The 24469-nt window shown below is 33.7% G+C and overlaps 1 long non-coding RNA gene across 1 annotated transcript; it reads left to right on the top strand.

The window, feature by feature from the left end:
- The first annotated feature begins 9091 nt into the window (after window positions 1-9091).
- LOC143083203 (uncharacterized) lies at window positions 9092-24186 on the top strand. Its single transcript, XR_012980583.1, has 4 exons — window positions 9092-9190; window positions 10589-10626; window positions 15452-15766; window positions 23899-24186. It is a non-coding gene; the product is annotated as an uncharacterized LOC143083203 (long non-coding RNA).
- Window positions 24187-24469: the final 283 nt, after the last annotated feature.

The raw sequence follows: 24469 nt of genomic DNA, 5'->3' as shown, positions 1-24469 counted from the left end.
AAGGAATTTTGGCGACTTCTTAATGAAAACAAAAGTACAGCTTAACCTAAGATTGATTTCGACAAATTGGTCTTATATTTCAAAAAAGTTAAACAGTGATCAGCGAGATGATACAGAAGAACAACAAATTGAAAGTAATATTGCCCTAGAAGAAATAAACGATGAGTTAAATAGCAGAATTACAAAACATGAAATTCTTAAAGCGCTGAAAAATCTGAAAGATAACAAAGCATGCGCCGAAGACTAACTGATTAATGAAAATTTAAAAACATCCGCTCATGTTCTCATAGCCATATATGTGAAAATATTCAACCTAGTTTTCGACTCTGGAAAAATCCAAAAACAATGGGTCCAAGGAATGATAAAACCTGTCTACAAGAACAAAGGTGACAATCGCAACCCCAAAAATTACAGACCAATAACTATTGTGAGCTGTTTCGGAAAAGTCTTTACAGCGGTTTTAAATGAAAGCCTAAAAAAATCTCAGAACAAACATCTCTTCTTAAAGAAAATCAAAATGGTTTCCGAGAAAAATACTCAACAATTGATTGCGCCTTTCTCCTGAACTCTCTAATTGAAGTTTTACAACACTCAAAAAAAGAAACTATTTTGCGCATTTGTAGACTTTGAAAAGGCCTTCGATACGGTTAATCGTAATTTTTTATGGTTTAAAAAGTTGAACAAAAATATAAAGGGGAAAATGTTAAATACTATTTTTAGCATGTACCAGAATATTAAATTCAGCTTGAGCTATAATAGACAAATTTGTGAACCGTTCGCTTGTGAAATCGGTGTCAGACAAGGAGAAAATCTGTCACCGTTTTTATTTTCTTTATACTTGAATGACCTAGAAGACTATCTCATCTCGGAAAATGTTTTAGGTTTGAACACAATAAGTAAAGAGATAGAAGGAAAACTTGGAACTTTAATGAAATTATTCATAATTCTCTACGCAGATGACACTGTAATCGTGGCAGAATCACCTGACCAACTGCAACATGCACTTAACAAATTTAGAAAAAGTATTGCGAAACCTGGAAGATGCGAGTAATGTTGCTAAAACTAAGATCTTAATTTTTTCAAAAGGAAAAACGTCAAACCCTCATGTTTTCCGATACAACAATCATCATATTGAAACTGTAAAAAACTTTTAACTACTTGGGAATTATTTTCAGGTAAAACCTATTCTGCTATATGGATGCGAAATATAGGGTTACGAAAACATAGATATACTAGAAAGAGTTCAAACTAAATTTTGTAAGCTACTTTTACATCTGAAGCCATCTACTCAAAACGACTTCATTTATGGAGCACTGGGTCGGTATCCCCTAGAAATAGATATAAAAACTAGAATTGTATCTTATTGGACAAAGTTAATTACAGGTAAAGATAGTAAATTAAGCTCGCTCCTGTAATGTTTAGATACTTTTTCAAGTTGGCACAAGAAACAACATTTCGACCGCGATCGTTAGACAAAATGAAAAGTATTCTAGACAATTGTGGATCTTACTTATGGTCATTCCAAAACACATCACCTAACATTAAATCGATAATTAAACAAAGACTAGAAGATCAGTTTACACAGTCATGGTCAGGATAGGTAAACGATTCGCCTAAAACCCTGAATTATCGCCTATACAAGACATCACACAATTTCGAACACTACCTGAACTTACTTGATGATAAAGATGTAATAACAATGTCGCGGTTTAGGACAATGAACCATAAACTGCCGATTGAAAATGGTAGATGGCAAAACATTCACCGAGAACAGAGAAAGTGTCCGTTGTGCAGAGTTGTAATAGGTGACGAATACCACTATGTAATGGAATGCAGCAGTCTCCTGACAGATAGAACACTACTTATTGACAAGAAATACCTAACGAACTGTAATGTTTTAAAATTTAATGCTATTATGAACTAAAAACAGAAATCTTAACTTCGAAAATTGTGCCAATTTATTAGAATTATAAGTGACAAACTGGATTCTCTCTGATGTTCTCCCTGTTGGCTACATTGTATACTGATCATACCGTTGTAAAATAACTCATATTTAATGCTTCCTCAACAAATGTACACTGCAATGTAATGTAAATTAATATGTTTTTCTGTATACCTTTGTTCAACTTAGGTGATACCAGAATAAAATAATATTTATATAAAACATCACTGAAGTGACATTTATTGTCGAAATGTGCATCTGGTGCAGAAAACAAATTGGTATAATCGTTAATAAAATGTTATTGACCATATTTAATGTTTTTGTTATATTGGAAAGAGTGCGATAAGTTTATTTCATATACTTTGTTTTAAAATGTCATGGTTAAGCTTCAGTTTCTACTGTATTTTTATCAAGGTCAATTAGCTGGACTGAAATAGATATTTTGAGTTTAAAACTACTTCGTCAGGGCCGTAACTAGCCTCTTTTAATAGTGAGGCAAAATATATACGCCGAGCGTAGCGAGGTGAAAAATTATTGGAGAGGGGTCTAGGACCCCCAGAAGCTCTGAGGAAAATAACGCAAAATCGTGCATTCTGAGCGTTTCCCGGACTCTTTCTTCAATGAAACATAATTAATTTTTAGCTATTCTTTCGACAATATTCTGGTCTCAAAGCAAACACATTGATTCATTGTAATTTATGACTTTTAGGTTTTAGGGACAACATTAAAAGACCGATATGTAGGAGGAAGCAAAAATTGTAATTTTCATAATCATTAATACCGGAACTGTCTGTCTGTTCTTGTCTTGTACTGAGCTTAGACTTTGGTGAATTTTTATGATGAGATTAAAATATAGTGACAGGGCAGCATTATACTTTAAGTACTAGTACAGCTTAAATCGACACTAGGGACCATCTTGACCGTGCTCACGGTATTAATGATTCTTTTATTGTTGAATACCCTCCAACAACTATTAAGAACAGGAATAAAAACTTTGACCATTGATCATTTGTATTTTTTCTGTGCATTGACTTTGTGTACGACAAGGCCCCTTGCACGTTTACTCCATATTCCTTTATTTTCTGTTAGGTCTGAACACGACTTAATGCAAGTTGAACCCTTCAATGTCAAAGGTCATATGGCAATACATAATGATTGTTGATTTTTTCAAATTATTTGATACCAGGGTATTGGTGACCTTACTTTAATTTAAACCATGTCAGCTATCTAGTTTTATCTACAAAAAAACAGTTTTGGATTCTTTGAAATCAAGTGCAATTCTACAAGCAGAAACGACCATTTTTTTTCTGGGTCCAGGCAGTCATCACTAGCATCGTATAGTCTTAAAATATTTTCCTGCACAATGTCTGGACATCGGTGGACATAGGCATTACAAAACCTGACGTTTACAAATGAGGATCATCACTCAGACTATAGTCATTAAGTATTGGACAATAAATGAAAAAAAGACAAACGCGGAACACAAAAGTACAAACAATAGACCATCAACTATGAAAACTAAAAGTAAAATAGAAACATGGACCACGAAAAACATGCAGGGGCGACACCAGAGAGTGAAGAGAACTTGCCTCTTGCATGACACTTTTAGTGAAAACAATTTGATATGAAGACAATCTTTTGTTTCAGATTTTTTTTTTTTTTTTTGAAATTTCAAACATGAGGCATTTGCCTCATTTGCCTCAATGTAGTTACGGCCCTGTTCGTACTCTCAATATAAAATGTTATTTTAAAAAAAAGTTCTTAAAAATACTATGATTGGAAACTATCATGTGTTTCCATCAGTTTACCATAATACTATCACATGGTTAGGTTAGAAATTAATCGTAAACCCTAGTGTTAAGTGTTTTAATATGTCTAATCTTACCGTTTTAATTTAACAGTAGTAAGATAACCGTTGCAAAGAATTCTACTCAAACTTTTGTGAAAGACGGTTTTCACTTTGCAGTGTTGCGAGAGTTTATGTTCTATGTTGAAGACAATTGTAGTGACCTGCAATGCAAGTACCGTTCCATTGAGTTTAGTTATATGTCTTGAGTTTCTGTCTCTGACCTAGATTTTCTGTATTTGGCATGTGTAGTGCATCATGACATAAGACATTGTTACATGTACCATGATGAACTTTCGTGCAGGACTGCTGTGTAACTCTTGACCAGACTTTGACTTTTTGACTCTTGACCTATGCATGTTGGGTGTGTCATCATTATACAGTGTGTTCCTTGGTATATTACCTTGACCTCAAAATATAACTTCAATTGACCTTACTTCTGAATATGTGGCATACTGATTTATTGTCATAAGATGGTGAGTCTAGTGGCACGAGAAACTTCATGAGAGCTTGACCATTACCCTCAATGTACAACTTGTATATTTTGTTTGAATTAAATGGAGAATTTTCTGATTGGCACTCATACCACATCTTCTTACATCTATATTAGATATATAGATATATTTGTTAGTTTTGTGTACCACGATGACCCTTTCCTCAAAATCTGCTTTGTGTTTTTTGACAAGGAACTTTTGACCAGACTATGACTTTTTGACTCTTGACCTATGCATATTGAGTGTGTCTCTTGGTATGATTACCTTGACGTTAAGTCAGAAGTCTCTGGTTTTTGTTAGTCTTGTATGTTTTTAATTGTAAGTCCAGTTTTATGTTTTGGAGTTTGAACTAGTACACATTTTGTTTAGGGGCCATCTGAAGCCCGCCTCCGGGCAAGGGATTTTCTCGCTTTGTTGAAGACCCATTGGTGGCCTTCAACTGCTTTCTGCTCTTTTGTCATGTTACTGTCTCTTTAACACATTCCACATTTTCATTCTGAATTTTTAATAATGTTTGGTTCAAATGAAAACTAAATCCTTTCATTTCCGTGAAAAATTAGAGAGAACATTTACTGCTTCAGTAGTACCATGTGCTGCCAGTTGTGATAGATAATGCAAAATGTTTCAATCATTTAAACCTTAGATTTCATTTCATGGACATGTAGATATGGATAGTCTGTTTTTACATCGTAAAAATTCACACAGAAGATATACGCATATCAATAAACTTAACTCAGTGCAAAGAAACTTTAAAGTACACTTTGACAGAGAACTCAATCTAGTGAAACACTTTGTTATGCTTGTAACATGTAACTTGAAATACCACTGTCTGCTACCAAACTGAACCGAGATCCTGAAAAAAATATGCAGGTTAATTCTATTAAAAGTAGAATGCAGTGGAAGTAATAAATAAGTTGTTTACTGAAATAAATGTAGAATATGTCTCTGGGCCACAGAAGCCCCTGCTTGTGAAAACACATGAGTAAACTTCCACATATAGATGCAGGACTTACGTAATGTTTACCGTTTTGTGACCTTAAGCATTGTGTATAAGTTTCAAAACATTTGGTTGAGGCAAACTAAAGTTAAAGAACGGAAACAAATGAACGTCAAGTTGGTTACTTATTCCTTATTCGTTACTTATTCCTTATTCCTTATTCGTTACTTATTCGTTACCATTCCTTATTCCTTATTCGTTACGTATTTGTTACTTATTCCTCATTCCTTATTCGTTACCTATTCGTTACTTATTCCTTGTTCCTTATTCGTTACTTATGCCTTATTCCTTATTCGTTACCTATTCGTTACTTATTTCTTATTCCTTATTCGTTACTTATTCGGTTTTTTAATATCCTTCCCCATTTTTAATTGTTTATATTCTTATCTCTGGTGATAGTTCTAAATTTGTTGAGGTAAAATGATCTTTTTATGACCTATTTATATGTGATTGTGCTCAACCAATCCTGTTACTTTATGTTCGATACTTATTTGTTCCTTATTTGATTTTTATACGTGCTACCTTTTAACTGCTTTACATTCGTATGCTTGAAGATGGTTCTTGGTTCGAAGGGGTGAAATCATCGTTTTAGCGCTTGTATAAACAGAAGATGTGGTATGATTGCCAAAGGGACAACTCCCCACAATAGACCAAAAATGACACAGAAATTAACAACTATAGGTCACGGTACGGCCTTCAACAATGAGCAAAGCCCATACCGCATAGTCAGCTATAAAAGGCCCAGACATGACAATGTAAAACAATTCAAACAACAAAACTAACGGCCTTATTTCATATACAAAAAAATAATAAACGAAAAACAAATATGTAACTCAAAAACAAACGACAACCACTAAATTTAAGGCTCTTGACTTGAGACAGGCACATACTTACAGAATGTGGCGGGGTTAAACATGTTAGCAAGAGTTCATCGTTTCGGAGCTAGACTAATACCTTTTTTAATTCGTTCCATTAGTCACTTAATACGTGTATTATACGTTGCACCTTTTAAAAAATGATTTTCAATTGTTTTCTTGTCTCTGGTGGTAGAGTTGGATTCTCAGAGGTGATATAACCCTATTAGCGCGAATGTACCCGTTCCAGCGCTTGGTAAATACCCTGTTACTTATTCGTTACTTATTCGCTTATAATACGTTTGTTATACGTTGCACCTTTTAGAAAAGGATTTTCAATTGTGTTCATGTCTCTGGTGGTAACAATGTGTTCTTAGAGATGAAACAACCCTATTAGTGCGTATGTACCCGTTCCAGCGCTCGGATGATACACTGTTACTTATTCGTTCCTTATTCGCTTTTGATACGCGAGGTATACGTTGCACATTGAAATAAATCGATTTTCAATTGTGCTCATGTCTCTGGTGGTAACAATGTGTTCTTAGAGATGAAATAACCCTATAAGCGCGTATGTACCCGTTCCAGCGCTCGGTTAATACCCTGTTACTTATTCGTTACTTATTCGCTTATAATACGTTTGTTATACGTTACACCTTTTAGAAAATGTTTTTCAATTGTGTTCATGTCTCTCATGGTAACAATGTGTTCTTAGAGATGAAATAACCCTATTAGCGCGTATGTTCCCGTTCCAGCGCTCGGATAATACCCTGTTACTTATTCGTTCCTTATTCGCTTTTAATACGCGAGGTATACGTTGCACATTGAAATAAATCGATTTTCAATTGTGTTCATGTCTCTGGTGGTAACAATGTGTTCTTAGAGATGAAATAACCCATTAGCGCGTATGTACCCGTTCCAGCGCTAGGTTAATACCCTGTTACTTATTTGTTCTTTATTCGCTTTTAATACGTTTCTTATACGTTGCATCTTTTAGAAAAGGATTTTCAATTGTGTTCATGTCTCTGGTGGTAACAATGTGTTCTTAGGAAAGGAATAAGGAATAAGTAACGAATAAGGAATAAGTAACAAGTAACGAATAAGGAATAAGGAATACGTAACCAACTTGACGTCCATAAGCTTTAGCATGTTTCCTATCTCAAGGCTCCGTGTTGACATTTGTATCATTGGTACTCGTACCACACATTCTTACGTCTAATTATAAATAACTCATGAAAAGTGACGCCACCCAATATCAAATTTGATAGGTCTGTGTTATGGAGTAATAAGCATTGCGTATAAGGTTTATAATATTTGATTGAGTCAAACTTATTTAAGAGAACGGAAACGAAAAATTCAGCATATTCTATGCTTTTAAAGGGACATGATAACTGACATTTGATTTTGTGTTGTGTGGTTATAAGCATTATCCCAGGTCAGGAGGATGGTGAGGATCCCGCTAATATGTTCAAACCCGCCATATTCGGTATGTATGTGTCTGTGGCAAGCCAGGAGCCTGTAATTTAGTGGTTGTCGTTTATTTATGTGTTAAATATTTGTTTTTCGTTAATTATAGCTGACAATGCTGTATAGACTTTGCTCATTGTTGAAGGCCTACTGTGACCTTTAGTTGTTAACTTCTGTGTCAGTTGGTCTCTTGTCCATGGAAAGTTCTCATTGGCACTCATGTCACATCTTCATTTTTATATTGTGTATAAGTATTGTAGTATTTGGTTGAGGCAAACTAAAATTAGGAGAACGGCACTCATTTTTTTAGGATGTTCGGAACGGACGGACGGACTAGGGTTACACTTTATGCTCCTCCACCCTGGCGCCAACACAGACGTTCTTACTATTGTGCTGGTGATACTCATCCCACTAGCATTGTCATGAACAAACACACACACACACACACACACACACACACATACAATTTTATCATAAAATTATTTAATCTTAATTTTGATTTATTTGTTTTGGACCGAATGATTTTATGCATGCCCTTCACAAGGAGTATCAAATTTGACAATACATATCAATTTTGTAATATTTTATAGCTTATTTTTTCAACTTATTAAAGCTTACAAACTAACATTGATCATCACTTTCTTTTTATATGTCTTTTAACATTCTGTTTTGAACAAAATTATTGTTTGCATGTATATACATCATATGTATATCTATCAAATCTGACATTATTACAAAGATCTACAAAGTCAATTAAATAAAATTCAGTCAAACTTGAAAATAAATGTGCAATCAAATATATACATGTATGCACGTCGTCAACTGGTCAAATGGCTAGATGCACATATCGTTGGCAAATTGAACGACATGACCTAAGTGGGTGGTTTTAAAACTTCTAGAAATATTACGGAAACAAGGGATGAGTAAAAGAAAATAAATGAAAACAGAAAGACTGAATTAAAATAAAAGGATGTTTGATATACTGTATATTTCGGTTTATTTTTAAAATCTATACGATGCTTTGTTTTTATCTAGTTTCCTAATCAAAATAATTAAAATGAGAAGATAAATACCTTACAGCTTCCTTTACCGTCGATGCTGAAATGTTTAATGATATAAAATGCTCTTAGCGTCTTTGACCTACTTCATCTCTTTATTCGGATTCTTGCGGTTATTTTCTCCAAGATCAACGGGAAAATTAGAATGATCTAGAATAGAACTAACTTTAAAGATGGAATCAAGAAGTATGGTTGTTATAACCAAACAACCGGGATGTTGAACCAGTTACCATGGCTTCGAACCGAAGAGCCGGATAGAACCAAGGTTCAGAACAAAAAAAAACCCAGATGGAACCAAGGTTTAGAACAAGAGTGCCCGGATAGAACCTTATTGCATTTGGAATTCTCATGACTTTTTATACCTTCAATGTATTTTCAAATTCATTTAGTTGTTTAGTATATTTATATATATATATATATAGTTATTATTTTTTTCAGATGAGATGATGGAACAGACGCAACTTCTAGTGGGACGTGGAAAAGTGGTTAAAAATGACAAAGCTCAAAAGAAAGAAGCCGAACGTTTTCGAAACGTGTAAGCTCAATCTCTATATAATATTTTTTCTTAAATTGTACCTATAAGCATTGATATGAAGCCAACACCATTAAAGGGAAATATTTTTTTTATAATAAAAAACATGGATTAGTTAAACCGGTAATGACTTGCAAATCAACATCCTCAGGAAGAAATAAAAAGTGCACATGCATGAATAAAGGCAACAGCAGTAAAAACTCTGACAACTACTATCAATAATAAAACGGCTGTCAAAGAATGGTAGATTTTGTTTCCTGTAGTATTTTAGTATACTGTTTGAGATAAATATTCATAAAAAAGGTGACAGTAGTTTATAACACAATGTTTTTTTTATAACACAATGTTGACTGGTGTACCCTTTTTTTACTGGGGGAAAAAGGAGGGGGGCATTTTCACGTATTATGTCTGTTTGTTTTGTTCACACATCGTTGTCAATATAATGGAGTTTTATACGACTGTCATACAAGTAAGATCAATACCAGGTTTTATACACCATTTTTCACATAAGACAATCCATATACCAAGTTAGGAATATGACAGTTGTTATCCATTCCTTTGATGTGTTTGAGCTTTTGATTTTGCGATTTGCTTATTGACTTTCCGTATAGAATTTTCTTCGGAGTTCGTTATTTTTTTTTTTTAACTTTTTACCACTATTTAATATCTTATCGTATTGGTCAACCAATTAGTGATTTTGACAGTAAAACGTATGTAGTGTCGATTTCATTCGTTCTTCCTTATAATTCTGCATTCGGCTGTAAACCAATCTGCATATGTAAGAATAAATCAATATATTTTGTGTGTTTCATAGAAACAGTACTTTGTCATCATTGAACACGTCCTCGTGTCTAAATTATCCATTAGATATACTTAGAATAATACTCTATGTAAAGGGACTAGGGAGCTACCATTTGATTTTTATGGGGGGGCTAGGATGAAAAATTTTGTCCTGCATTTTTTTTTAGCTGTAATCTCTGTCCTGCCTTTTTATTTTTCACTCTGTTCGGTCCTGCCTTTTTTTTTTTTAGTTTATCCTGACTTTTTTTTACCTAAATTGTCGTCCTGACTTTTTTTTTTTGCAAGTGTCTCATCCTGCCTTTTTTTTTACTCAAAACTCCTGTCCTGCCTATTTTTTTCAAATTTCATCCTAGCCCCCCCCCCATAAAAATCAAATGGTAGCTCCCTAATGTCAATTGGACAGGATTCGAGGTTGACTTCAGTAAATTCCGCTTGTTTATAATTACAAGAAACAATTTTATTTTCCCATACACACATTATGTCATTGATGGATTCATATGAAACTTGTTTTTATCTTTCAGTATCACTTTAAATTTCTTGAGGCAATGACATCTTACTATAATAACATTTACCTTATACTTGTCATATATTTTTTTTAAGGACTTTAGAAGATAGTTATGCTGTTGGATTGTTAAAAGGTAAGACCCATTCAATTAAAAACATTATTTTAGTTACTGTTTTTGTTTTTGTTGTTGTTGTTGTTGTTGTATTTTATTATTATAAGAGGCATTTTATTCATAGGGGACAATGTCGGAGAAAAACAAATAGTATCTCGTCCCCTCAAACACAGTCTGTAAACACAATACAAAAATGAAGACTAAGTAGCACGAACCCATCTAACAACTTAAGCGATATTGAGTGTTTCGAAATGGTTAAACTACTATGTTTTAAAACATCGTCTGTTCATACAAGTCAAACACAATATACAAGTTTTACATATTTCATTCACCCTGGCATGCACGTATGTATAATGCGAAATAATGTTCAACATAAATACAAAAGGCTATGAAATTTTTCAAATCAATGTCACTTATTTTTGGTATTTGATTTTTTAAATGAATACAAAGAAATGCCATAAAATGATAATAATGATATTTAATACTATGTTAGGCCGTGTTCACACCAAACGCTACGAACTGTAATACCGTTTCGTCCCAGCTCCTTTGTTCTAACAGGGATGATCTGAGCCGGATCACCCCTACCAGATCACCCCAGTTTGAGTTTCTTTGTTATGCATGCTTTCCTTTGTTCTGTAACATTTTGGCGGGAATGTCAAATCCACTATAAAACTTAATTAATTATACGGAGAAGACTATCTATCGTAATTCACGTAGAAAAAATCCAGTGTATATAATGGGATTCGAACTCAAGACCTTAAGCATATTAAGCCACGACACATACCACTACACCAGGACGACTGGATACGAACTAACAGTTATTTAACATACTCAAAGGAAGCAAGATCTTTTTATAAGTGGGGCGAGTTGGCAGACCTTTACTCATTGGGATTTAAACCTTTTTCGTTAATAATTGAGTTGTCAGACTGATTGTTCAATTTGATTTTACACTTTTTTAAAAGTAGGGCGAGTCGATAAACAAGAGTGGGCGATTTTTGTGTAAAGTGGCGATATAGTATGTGCCGATTGGCAAGTGGGGCGAGTTGACATTGTTTGAAATCTACACATCGTGTTCGGGGGTCATAAAGGGTATACATCATATAGTAATACATAAAGTATATTTTAATGGTTGTGTGGCGTTCTAAACTAGATTTTATGAATTGTAAATGTTTTATTCGTCTAATCTGAAACAGCTGGGATGTAAAATAGTTATCCCACTCGGACTTGGTGTGTCAGTGTTAGATCATCCTCTGGCCTCCGGCCATCGGGGTGATCTTACACTGACACACCGCGTCCTTGTGGGATAACTATTAATTACAATTAGTTTCATGTAAAGAATTAACACTGGTTTTGAATTTGTTCTCATCTGCACATCGGTTTTAATTGCCTGTACATGAAAATTGTACGCGCCATGCAGTAAAAACATGTTCACGTTATTTAAATAAACATTACATAGAAGAGACTTAAAAAAAAATCTGTAAACTTTTGAATCAGTAAGGCGTAGACTAAATCATTTTTTTAAATGTTTCTATCTTATTTTTAGGAAAAGGGGGGGGGGGGATAAATTGTTTAAATTTAAATTGTTTTTAAGAAGAAAATACATATAAACCGGGAGGGGAGTGAGAAAAATGTTTGGTTTCTTGAAAATTAAGTGTGGGGGTGGATTTTACAACAAATTCCTGGATGTTAATGAACAATTTTATATTTTTTTTCTTAAAGTAATAAAAATATGGTTTATCCCACGAAGATTAATGTACGATACCTTAAGAAAACCGTTCTATTGATTTGGAGACCTTTGAGAATTCTTAAAAGATGTCACGATAACGTTTGCTTATACAATAGGTGAACAAAGGCTTTTGAAAATGATTGATTGATTTATTGTCGGTTGATAAACGTCTGGAGAGGCAATTTTTTCATGCATTTTCCGGACAAGAACAAATTTGCAATAAATACAATAGGTAGGCCCTGTAATTGAGGTCATCCGAGATGAAAATGATTACGTGTACATCACGTACAGCCAAACGGACGGCCTCCTTTGGCAAGGGTTTTACGATAGATCGGAAGAAGATCTGAGTGACCATACTTCTATTCCCTAGTCACACAAGCGGTGATGTCGGAAATGAATAGTTTGGACTGGTTTCAAATGTAAAAATAACCTTTTCCACGACATGATTGAAATTAAAATGTTGTCCTACAAAATGCATGACTTTGCAAGAAAAGGGTGTGTTCAAAAAGTGAAAATAATTATCGCGCTGAATAAATGAGCCGTACTAACAGCTTGTGTAAGAATGGATATTCTATCAGCAATAAATCCCCATCCCACTGAAAATTAAATGGTCAACTAATGGACCTTAGTTTCTTACTCAAACCTTCTTGATATTTTAACAGTTTAGAGAAATAAACAAAAGTAATTATATATCCAATTTGAATCAGCAGATATTTCCAAAATTCGTTAGGGGTTCCACAGAACACTATGCTGTTTCTCACCTGGGATTTCTGCTGTCATTATAAAAGTACAATGTTGACTTAAACAAGTGAGTCTTTTCATCAGTAGATACAGATTTTAAAAACAATTTAAACGTTTATATTCACGATTTTTACATGCCGTCTTTGACAGAACCATTCCCGATGAAAGTTTGTCAAAAGTCTGATCAAGATCCTTTGAATTGTGGCTGGAAATTTAAACTTATATAAAAACTTGTAAAAATGTTTATTGAATCGTGACAACAATACGATATTGTTCAGGAGTCGTTCAAATTCAGCCGTTTCCAACCGAATTTGTCCCGATAATCTCGTTTTTATATTTTTCGCATGATACTAATCGACTGAATCTGTCCCAACAGCGTCCCGATTCGACCGAATGTGATCCAACAGGAATAAGACATTGATCAGACAGTGAACTGACGGTGACTGAATATAACCGTTAGAAAGCTTTCGCAATATTTGAGATGATCAGGTGATGCCTATCACAGTCTGCAGTACCGCATTTCACACGGCTTTACCTGGACGCCGTCGTATTGTGTTCTGTAACTGTCGGGACTCTGACGTGGGTTTCATTGCCAAATGTCGTATTGATAACTGGACTATTTCGGAACGGTTTTGACAAAGACGGTTTGCATTCGGCAAGATGTGGATGCAATCTGGACTCAATCATCCAGCTTGACCGCTTGACCGACCTCTACAGACCATTCCCGATCCGTTGGAATATGTTACGAACATATACGACTTCGTTAAGACAATGTTAGGAGATTCCAGATCAATGATGATAGTTATCCGACTTTTTAACTTTTCGTGTCTTAGTGCTATCTGATCTCAAACGGGAGCCATAATCGGCACTATGTGAACGCCGCATTAGGTGCTATTTCTTGGTCTTGACAATAAGCTTCTGTCCAAGTTTCAAAACAATCTATAAAGGTTAACAAATTTATCATGTAAAACAGAATTGTTAACAGACTGTCTATACATGTTAAATGTATAAAACCAGTCGCTCTAAAAAACCAATAATGAGAAAATATATTTTCAAAGGCTTATTTCAAATCACTAAAACGTCTGCCAAATTTTCATGAAACTCTATGAAGGTGTGACAAAGTAATTGATGAATAACAAACCTCAACCCCAGACTGTTTGTATTTGTTAACTGTAATAAATAAATAAGTCCATTTATCAGTAAAATACGCAAAAATTAAAATAACTATTTTTTTAACTTGGTTCTGGATACAGTCTTTTAGTCATAAACAAGCTTCTGTCCAAAGTAGTAGGTTCAGTTAGACCCCTTTTTGGCCCCAAAATATAGTAGTTTTACAAAATTGTTAAAATGTAAATTGTTAGTTATCATTGGAAAGTAGAATGCTTCTGCTACATAAAGATGGGCTATTGTTGACAAAACAATGCACATATATCTGGAACTAGCATCATTAACTCATGCTAAATTACTGAAATCTTCACAATTTTAGCATTTTAGTTAAGTTTTTGACGGATTCCGTCTTAAATGAAAGTGGCTGGGTTTGTGTTCATTCTTAATATTGAAATGTAAGTTATATTTGATGATAATACATAACATATATAAAGGTTGAGGATGAACACGGATGCGGCCACTTTCATTTTTGACAAAACCATCTGAAAAGTGACATTTTTGGCATATTTGATATAATTTTCATATTTAAGCTTGAATCGGAGCGTTTTTAATGACTAAATCAGTAAAAATCTTTCACATAAACTTATTGATTCAACTGAAATAGACACTTGTAATAAGTGTTTAAAAAGTGTCAAAAATCTTTCATCAGATGAACTTGAAATTTGAGGCCATAATCGGCCCTTACCGGACCTACTCCTTTCATCAATAAGAATGAAGGTTTGACAATGTTATTGATGACTGTAAAACTTTAACCTTAAACCTAATCTTAATATTGACTGTAAAAAAACTCAATCCTTATATCAGTAAAGAACGGAAAATAGAAATAGATATTTTCAAACTTTTGCTCTGAATACTGTCTTTTGGTCATTATCAATTTGAAAATTCTGTCCAGATTCCATAACTCTCCATGTAGGTTTGGCAAAGTAATTGGTGTTTAAACCATAGTCTGAACCTAAATGTTGAATCCGCCGACGCTATCATCGATGACGACGCCGACGACGACAGAATCTAGAATCGCTATGTCTCGGTTTTGAGAAATAAGCTCAACAAAAAGGTAAACACCTATTTATTCATTTATTGGAAACACGTCTTACACATCACGAGGTATTGTACATCCCAGTAACAGTATCTGTCGTTTGTAGACACTTTAAATTCACACTTGCAATGTATTTTGATATAGTCAGTTATATGTAGATTAACATTATATTTTAGATGACTGCAAGGATGGCATTTACAACATATTGAACGACATTATATTTCATACAGATTTTGATCCGAGCATCGTTGACCACCTTATTTCTAGTTGCGTTTTGACCATCGATGATGGAGAAGATATTATGCAAGCCAATACGAGAATTGAAAAGAATAGTATACTTTATGACATATTATTTGAAAGACCATACAATTCATTAGCGCCACTTCAGCAAGCATCAATAGACGTCAAAAACACAGAAATACAGTCGATATTGGAGAAAAACGGCTTTGTAGAACAGGAAATAAATTTGCCACCTGTCAAACACTCAGATGGTAGGTAAAAAGTTTTACATTCAAGGCAAACTCAGTAAATTTTTTAATCTGTGCGATGTTTTTATTATTTTCTGCTTTTTCTGAAAGATCCGCCATCAGGAAACTAAAAAAAAAATTGAAAGCCAAAGATGTATAAATACTTTTATCCGAGGTGAGCTTTTTGAGCAAACTGGACACAAACAAAATATCAAAATCCATCTAAGATCTACTTTGGCGGATGAAGTTGAGACTCTAGTTTCTGAAACCGCGCTGAAGTACGTCCATTATTCATAGTCTTTATTCAAAATTCAATAATGAATAATGAAATAGTTCACTATTCACTATTCAATGTTAAAAATAAATAATGAATAATGAAATAGTTTATGTTTCATTATTCAACTTGAAGCGGTGAATAGCGAAATAAAAAAAACAAAAACATTGACTGTGACACTATAATATAGCTATATCCCGTATTTCTAAATTCGTCATTTTGGTGTTATCTAACAAATATTTAAATTGATATCAGAAAATAGAATAAAAACCCTTTAGATTGATAATTTTATTTATTTATTTAGTTTCGGAGGATAAACTAGATGGTTTTCCTAACTACTTTTAACAGAAATTCCTTGGTTCAATGTTTGGACGACCTGAATACCAGAACATATATATAGAAATTAAAATAATGTACGTCGTCTTTTTTTTATTTTCACTGGACCTTTGTTATTTTTCATCCTGTGATTATAATAACAATAAGTCGATTGTGCAGCAATGCCCATTAGAGGTGTTACGGAGGACCTAAATGCCAAAATACGCGTGAAAATTTAGAAATAGCCAATTTTGAATAATGAAATGGATATTTTGAATAATGGAATGGACTTCTCTGACCCTTCAACTCCTAATTATAGATATAAATAAAACCTCAGTCGAAAGCTTATTTAGAGAGAAACAAAAGGTATATAGGCAGGCTATATGTTCCGCAACGCATATTAAGGGAGTAACGAAGGACATAAATATCGAAATTAACATTAAAAAATAGCTTATTTTGAATAACGGAATGGCTGCTGCAACACGTCAACCCCTAATTAGGAAATATTTATAAACCCAGATAGCAGAATAAACTGAGTATACACAATATGTGCCGCAATGACCTTTAGAGATGTTACGGAGGACCTAAATGCCAAATACGCGTGAAAATTAAGAAATAACCAATTTTGAATAATGAAATAGATATTTTGAATAATGAAATGCACTTTTGTGACCATTCAGCCTCTAATTACAGACATACCTTATACCTCATTCGAAAGCTTATTAAGAGATTAAAAATAGATATATGGTCAATATGTTCCGCAACGCATATTAGAGGAGTTACGAAGGACCGAAATATTGAAATACGCGTGAACAATAAGAAATAGCTTATTTTTAATAATGGAATGGACTGCTGCAACCCTTCAGCACCTATGTAAAGGAAAAATTTATACACCAAATCAAAGCTTATTGATTAAAGAATAAACTGAAAATAAACAATATGTGCCGCAATGACCATTACAAGGGTTTCGTAGGACTTAAATGCCAAAATACGCGTGAAAATTAAGAAATAGCCAATTTTGAATAATGAAATGAATATTTTGAATAATGAAATTAACTTATGTGACCCTTTAGCCCCTAACTACAGATATACTTTATACCTCATTCGAAAACTTATAAATAGAGGCACAAAATATATATAGTCAAAATGTTCCGCAACGCATAGAAGAGGAGTAACGAAGGACTTAAATATCGGAATACGCTTCACCATAAAGAAATAGCTTATTTTGAATAATGGAATGGACTGGTGCAACCCGTTAGATCCTAATTAAGGAAAGATTTATACATCAAATCAAAGCTTGTTGATAGAGGAATAAACTGAGAATAAACAATATGTGCCGCAATGACAATTACAGGGGTTACAGAGGACCTAAATTCCTAAATACGCGTCAAAATTAAGAAATAGCCAATTTTGAATAATGGAATGGACTGATGTGACCCTTTTGCCCCTAATTACAGATAAAATGTATACCTCATTCGAAAGCTTATTAAGAGAGGAACAAAAGGTATCAAGTCAATATGTTCCGCAGCGCATATTAGAGGAGTTACGAAGAACGTAAATTTTGAATTACGCGTTAACATTAAGAAATAGCTTATTTTGAATAATGGAATAAACTGGTGTAACCCTTCAGCTCCTATGTAAAGGAAACACATATACACCAAGTTAACGCTTATTGATAGAAGAATAAACTTAGAATTAACAATATGTGCCGCAATGACAATTAGAGGGGTTTCGGAGGACCTAAATGCCAAAATACCCATGAAATTGAAGAAAATATAGCCAATTTTGAATAATGAAAGAATATTTTTAATAATGAAATGGACTAATGTGACCCTTTAGCCCCTAATTACAGAGATACTTTATACCTCATTTAAAACCCTTTTAAGAGAGGAACAAAATGTTTATAGTCAAAATGTTCCGCAACGCATATTAGATCTAGAGATGTAACGAAGATCTTAAATATCGGAATACGCTTCACCATTGAAAAATAGCTTATTTTGAATAATGGAATGGACTGTTGCAACCCGTTGGATCCTAATTAAGGAAAAATGTATACACCAAATCAACGCTTATTGAAAGAAGAATAAACTGAGAATAAACAATATGTGCCGCAATGACCATTAAAGGGGTTACGGAGGACCTAAATGTCAAATTACGCTTAAAAATTAAGAAATCGCCAATTTTGAATAATGAAATAGATGTTTTAAAAAAAATGAAATAGACTGATGTGACCCTTTAACCCCTAATAACAGATATATTGTATACCTCATTTAAAAGCCTATTAAGAGAGGAACAAAATGTTTATAGTCAAAATGTTCCGCAACGCATATTAGAGGAGTAATCAAGGTCTTAAATATCGGAATACTAGTACACTTCACCATTGAAAAATAGCTTATTTTGAATAATGGAATGGACTGGTGCAACCCGTTAGATCCTAATTAAGGAAAGATTTTTACACCAAATCAAAGCTTATTAATAGAGGAATAAACTGAGAATAAACAATATGTGCCGCAATGACCATTAGAGGGGTTACAGAGGACCCAAATGCCAAAATACGCGTGAAAATAAAAAAAATAGTCTATTTTGAATAATGAAATGGATATTTTGAATAATGGAATGGACTGCTTGGACCCTTCAGCCCTTAATTTAAGATCTACCTTATACCTCATTCGAAAGCTTATAAAGAGAGGAACAAAAAGTATATAGTTAATATGTTCCGCGGAGTAACGAAGGACTTAAATATCGAAATACGCGTGAACATTTTGAGGGGAATTTCTGCTGGGACCGGACCTAAATATCAGAAAATCTTGCACGCTCGTTGACGAGGTTGTGAGGGGAAAACGTGGATGGTTGGGGTTGAAGGGGAAAAAGTAGGGGGGATGGGGTCGAGGGAAAATGTATCTTTGTGGAAGAAAGAAAACACACAAAAAAAACACAGACAGAATTAACACAATGGATTGTAAGATTACAAATATGTCTGATCAGAGAGAGAATATGGCGCAACATGTAGAAATTTTGGAAAATACTGACGAGGAAACTCTCAAATGGCGAGAAGTAGGTGAGGACTCACCCTGGATTGTCAAAGACATTAAAGATGTTGACACAAAAATTATTACCTTGTGCTAGAAAGGGAAAACTATCCGCACTTGGGGATGTGAAAGACTAAACAAACAGCTGACCACCGTCTGGGCAAAGAGAGAGAGACCGATCGATGGAGCTGTGCAAATAGTGAGCTATGGGATGAAAAGATCCAGGGTATGATTACCACGACTTTTATATATTTTTTATAAGGACGGTATGATTGGAAGTGTTAGGAAATGTTTTTTAGGCCTAAAAATCGGGTCTAAAACCATTGTAGAGAAACATTTTGACACATCCTCGCTGAAATTGGACATGGGTTGCTGCAGCTGATCTTTATTGTCGTAGTAGTTTCTTACCAGCACACTTGGTACAATTAAAAACCTGATAATAAATTGTTCAAATAAGGCCTTCGAAAATAGTGGAATAAATTACTTTTAGAGTGTCAAGAACTCGTTGGAAGTACTTGATAAATTGCATGCTTATATTGGTGATTTTGAATCTGTTCAAAGTTTTGATTTTTCTACCCTGTATACCACATTGCCTCACATTCTCATTAAGAAAAAATTCACACACCTAATTAAATGGGCATTCAAAAAATCAGAATGTGAATATATATGTTCAAACTCTTTTAGGTCATTTTTTAGTAGCAATAAACAAAAAAACTATGTTAATTGGACATGCTTTGATACTATATATGCCCTTGATTTTTTACTAGATAACATTTTTGTTCGCTTTGAGGATTCCGTATATCGTCAGATTATCGGAATTCCAATGGGGACTAACTGTGCACCACTTATTGCGGACCTGTTTTTGTATTGTTATGAGTTACAATTTATGACAAAAATAAGCAAAGACCCATCGAAACAACATCTGATAAACAAATTTAATAATACTTTTAGATATTTGGATGATATTTTGGCTCTCAATAATGACGACTTCAGTATGTATATTAATGAAATTTATCCTGTTGAACTTACTTTAAATAAAGCTAATACTAACAATGACCACTGCCCTTTTCTCGATCTTGATATCTATATCACTAATGGAAAGCTGAATACTAAAATTTATGATAAAAGGGATGATTTTTCATTTCCTATCGTTAATTATCCGTTTTTAGATGGTGACGTTCCCTTGTCACCATCTTACGGTGTTTATATATCTCAACTTGTACGATTCGCTCGTGTATGTAACAATGTTTTAGATTTTAACGAGAGAAATTTATGTATTACTGAAAAATTATTACACCAGGGTTTTCGATATCACAAACTAGTCAAAACTTTTACTAAATTTTATCATCGGTATAAAGACATTATTCGTAAATATAGCTCAACATGCAGACTTTTAATACGTTCAGGTATTTCACATCCAATTTTTTATGGTAATATTCTTTATAAAGCACAAAGGTGTCAGTATTCACCTCAGAAACTTACAAAACCTTTGAATAGACTTATTAAGAAGGGATATAATTACGATACTGTTGTCAAGTCATTAAAGATTGCATATTTTGGCGTTAATATTGAGTCACTGATAAGGTCTTTGCATCGGAACTAAACACATTTATTCTAAAAACAGTTGTTGGCATGACACGGGTTATGTTCTTCTCATATATGTTATGATGGTATGATACTAAATCCCTAACGGGAAGGATTGTGCCTGATGTTCATATGATGAAATCATAATCTTTCAGTCAGTTTAGTTGAAGTCTGGAGCTGGCATGTCAGTTAACTGCTAGTAGTCTGTTGTTATTTATGTATTATTGTCATTTTGTTTATTTTCTTTGGTTACATCTTCTGACATCAGACTCGGATTTCTCTTGAACTGAATTTTAATTTGCGTATTGTTATGCGTTTACTTTACTACATTGGTTAGAGGTATGTCTGCACATCCATGTCAATAATGGGTGTCATCTTCCAGGTAGTATATACATCTTTAAAGGCTTTCTTCGGCGAATGTACCTCAATTTTATCCCCAATGGCTTTCCTATCTTCCAAAATCTTTTCCTGCACCTTCTTTAGCAGTCGATCTATCGACAGCCTACTAACCCCTTTCAACCCAAGTTGTTTTGCCTAGGTGATAATCTCCTTCCTCGTGTGAGGTTTGGGACCACGCTGAAATTTAAGATTGGTCTTCGTTTCTATCAACTCTCAACCAACTGATCGTTCCTCAACTGGGAGTACCCTCGAAGGTGATTATTTTGGCTATACCTCTCAGGGATTTGACGTTTTCAACTACTTACTCCATGTTCACTATTGGATCCATGTCTTTATCCTAACAATAAAAATATCAATTAAGGTCACCCAAAAACCACCATTCCCAATTCACTTGTTTTTAGACCCAGTTTTCGGGCCTACAAAACATATCATAACACTATCGATCCTACAATCCTTAAACAAATTTAAAAAAAGTCGTGAAACGTACCCGGTGCGTCTGGATTTTTTAATCCCATAGCTCACGATTTGCACATTTCTATCGGTCTCTCTCTTTGCCCAGACGGTAGTCAGCTGCTTGTTTAATCTCTCAAATCCCATGTGCGAATAGTTTTCCACTTCTAGCACAAGGTTATAATTTTGCGGACCTTAACTTCGTGTCAACATCTTTAATGTCTTTGACAATCCAGTCCAGTTCTGACCTACTTCTCGCCATTTGAGAATTTCCTCATCATTGCAGCGCTATTCTTGCATGGCCTTAACAGCGGCCATTTTTTTCAGAATTTCTACCTCTTGCGCCGTATTTTCTCTCTGATCAGATATATTTGTAATCTTAAAATCCATTATGTTTATTCTATCTGTGAATTTTTATTTGTTTGTGTGTGTGTTTCTTTCTTCCACAAAAACACATTTTCCCTCGACCCCAACCCCCCACGTTTTCCCCTCACATCCTCGTCAACGAGCGTGAGTTCGGATGTTTTGGGTCCGGTCGCATCTGAAATTCCCCTTCAAAATGTGGGTGTTACAGAACTCTCATAATCATACTACTGTTCCTTTCTTACTAAGCTTTCAAATGAATCTGTAATTCGGAGCAGTCCATTCCATTATTCAAAATATCCATTTCATTATCCAAAATTGACTATTCCTAATTTTCACGCGTATTCTGGCTTTTAGGTCCTCCGTAACACCTCTAATGGTCATTGCTGCACAATCGACTTGTTGTTATTATAATCACAGCATGAAGAACAACAAAGGTCCAGTGAAAATAAAAAAAAGTCGACGTAGAGTATTTTAATTTCTAAATATATGTTTTGGTATTCAGATGTTCAGGTCGTCCATACAATGAACCAAGGAATTTCTGTTAACAGTAGTTAGGAAAACCATCTAGTTTATCCTCCGAAACTAAACAAATAAATAAAATTATAAATCTAAAGAGTTTTTATTCTATTTTCTGATATTAAAGGGAATATTTTTTAGATAACACCAAAAGGACGAAATTAGAAATACGGGATATAGCTATAGTGTCACAGTCAAATTTTTTAATTTTTATTTCACTATTCATCGCTTCAATTTGATTGATGAAACATAAACTATTGCATTATTCATTATTCATTTTTTAACATTGAATAGTGAATAGTGAACTATTTCATTATTCATTAATGAATTTTGAATAATTAACTATGAATAATGGACGTACTTCAGCGCGGTGTTTCTGAACTGTTTCTAAATATTTCAAAAGTAAATTTAATAACGGTTTGTTATAACTTGTGTGAGTACAGATTACTGACTACACACACACATACATGTACATAATATATAGACTGAATGAGAGAGATGTAAAATAGTTTTATCAAACACAAAAGGAATAAATCTTGATTTTCATACTATTTAACTTACACAATTATTTGTTTAGATTTAATAATCGCAATGTACAATTAGCTGCAAAAATTTCTTAAACAGCATCCGATTTGTACCTGGATGACTGCACGCTCCTAATGAAGCTATTTTGTTTAGTGAAATATTGCGTGAATGTAAAAAAAATAACTATTTTTATAACACTAATCAGCGTGTTAAAGTTACATTCATAGGCATTAATATTTACATATACACAATCAGGATAAAACTGGATTATAAACAAATATTCTGATTTGAGCGTTCCCGATGAAGGTAAATCCAGAAAAGCGTTTTGTTTTAATTTTTTAACACACTTAAAAAAACAGCAGTTGTCATATCTATTGAATATATTTTGCGACAGTTCTGTATTTCACTGTTGAGTGCCCGTAAGGATTATGTAGAATTCAGAAATATTCAAGTAGCCTAGCGATGTAATTTAGTACACGTAATTATATTCATAGGTAATAATATAATAAAAGAATAACCCAACATCTCAAAAGACATCCAATGGTTATAAAGAAGACAAAAACATTAAGATGTAGGAAAAGTTAAGAGTTTTGTTGTAATGTTATTTTGATTTTAAGGATTTGGAAGTCGACGTTTGTAATACATGAGGGTGTTTTTGATATTTAATTTTATTAGTTATCTTCATTTCTTCATTGCAGATATCAAGGATGATTCCGTTCGTTTGCAAAAATGTTACAAAATTATAGTTGACGATCTTGATAGTATAGAACCCATAGATAAGCTTGTAGAGTTTGATGTTTTGAGTCCTGAACACATGGAGGAACTAAAAGCCTGTCGTACACCACGAGAAACAAATAGGAAACTTTTACGTACACTTATGTTCAAATTTAAAGACGGATACCAGAACTTTCTTGATTCACTAAAGGATGACTGTGTTCATGAAGATCTGGCTGAAAAAATCATGCAAACAGAAGTAACAGAAAAGGATAGACATCTATTACGAATAGGTAATTGTGTAATATTTGAAATAACATTTATGGATTTAAGATGCTGAACATCGTTTTCCATTTGCTTTGCTCTGTTTTGTTTTGTTGCAAATGTCAATAAAACCGACAGGTTTGTGGTAAAGGAATTGCATATAAACAGGTTTATTCCGAAACAATTGAATGTACAACGACTGTACTTTGTTTAAAATTATTTGACTATGTGTTCTACATTTGTGGTTTGCTTTTTCATTGATTGGTATATACCTTCTTTTTGTTGTTTCTG

Source organism: Mytilus galloprovincialis, chromosome 7, assembly GCF_965363235.1.
Source record: "Mytilus galloprovincialis chromosome 7, xbMytGall1.hap1.1, whole genome shotgun sequence".
Lineage (NCBI taxonomy): Eukaryota > Metazoa > Mollusca > Bivalvia > Mytilida > Mytilidae > Mytilus > Mytilus galloprovincialis.
The sequence above is the reverse complement of the archived record's forward strand: the minus strand, read 5'-3'. Positions and strand labels throughout refer to the sequence as shown.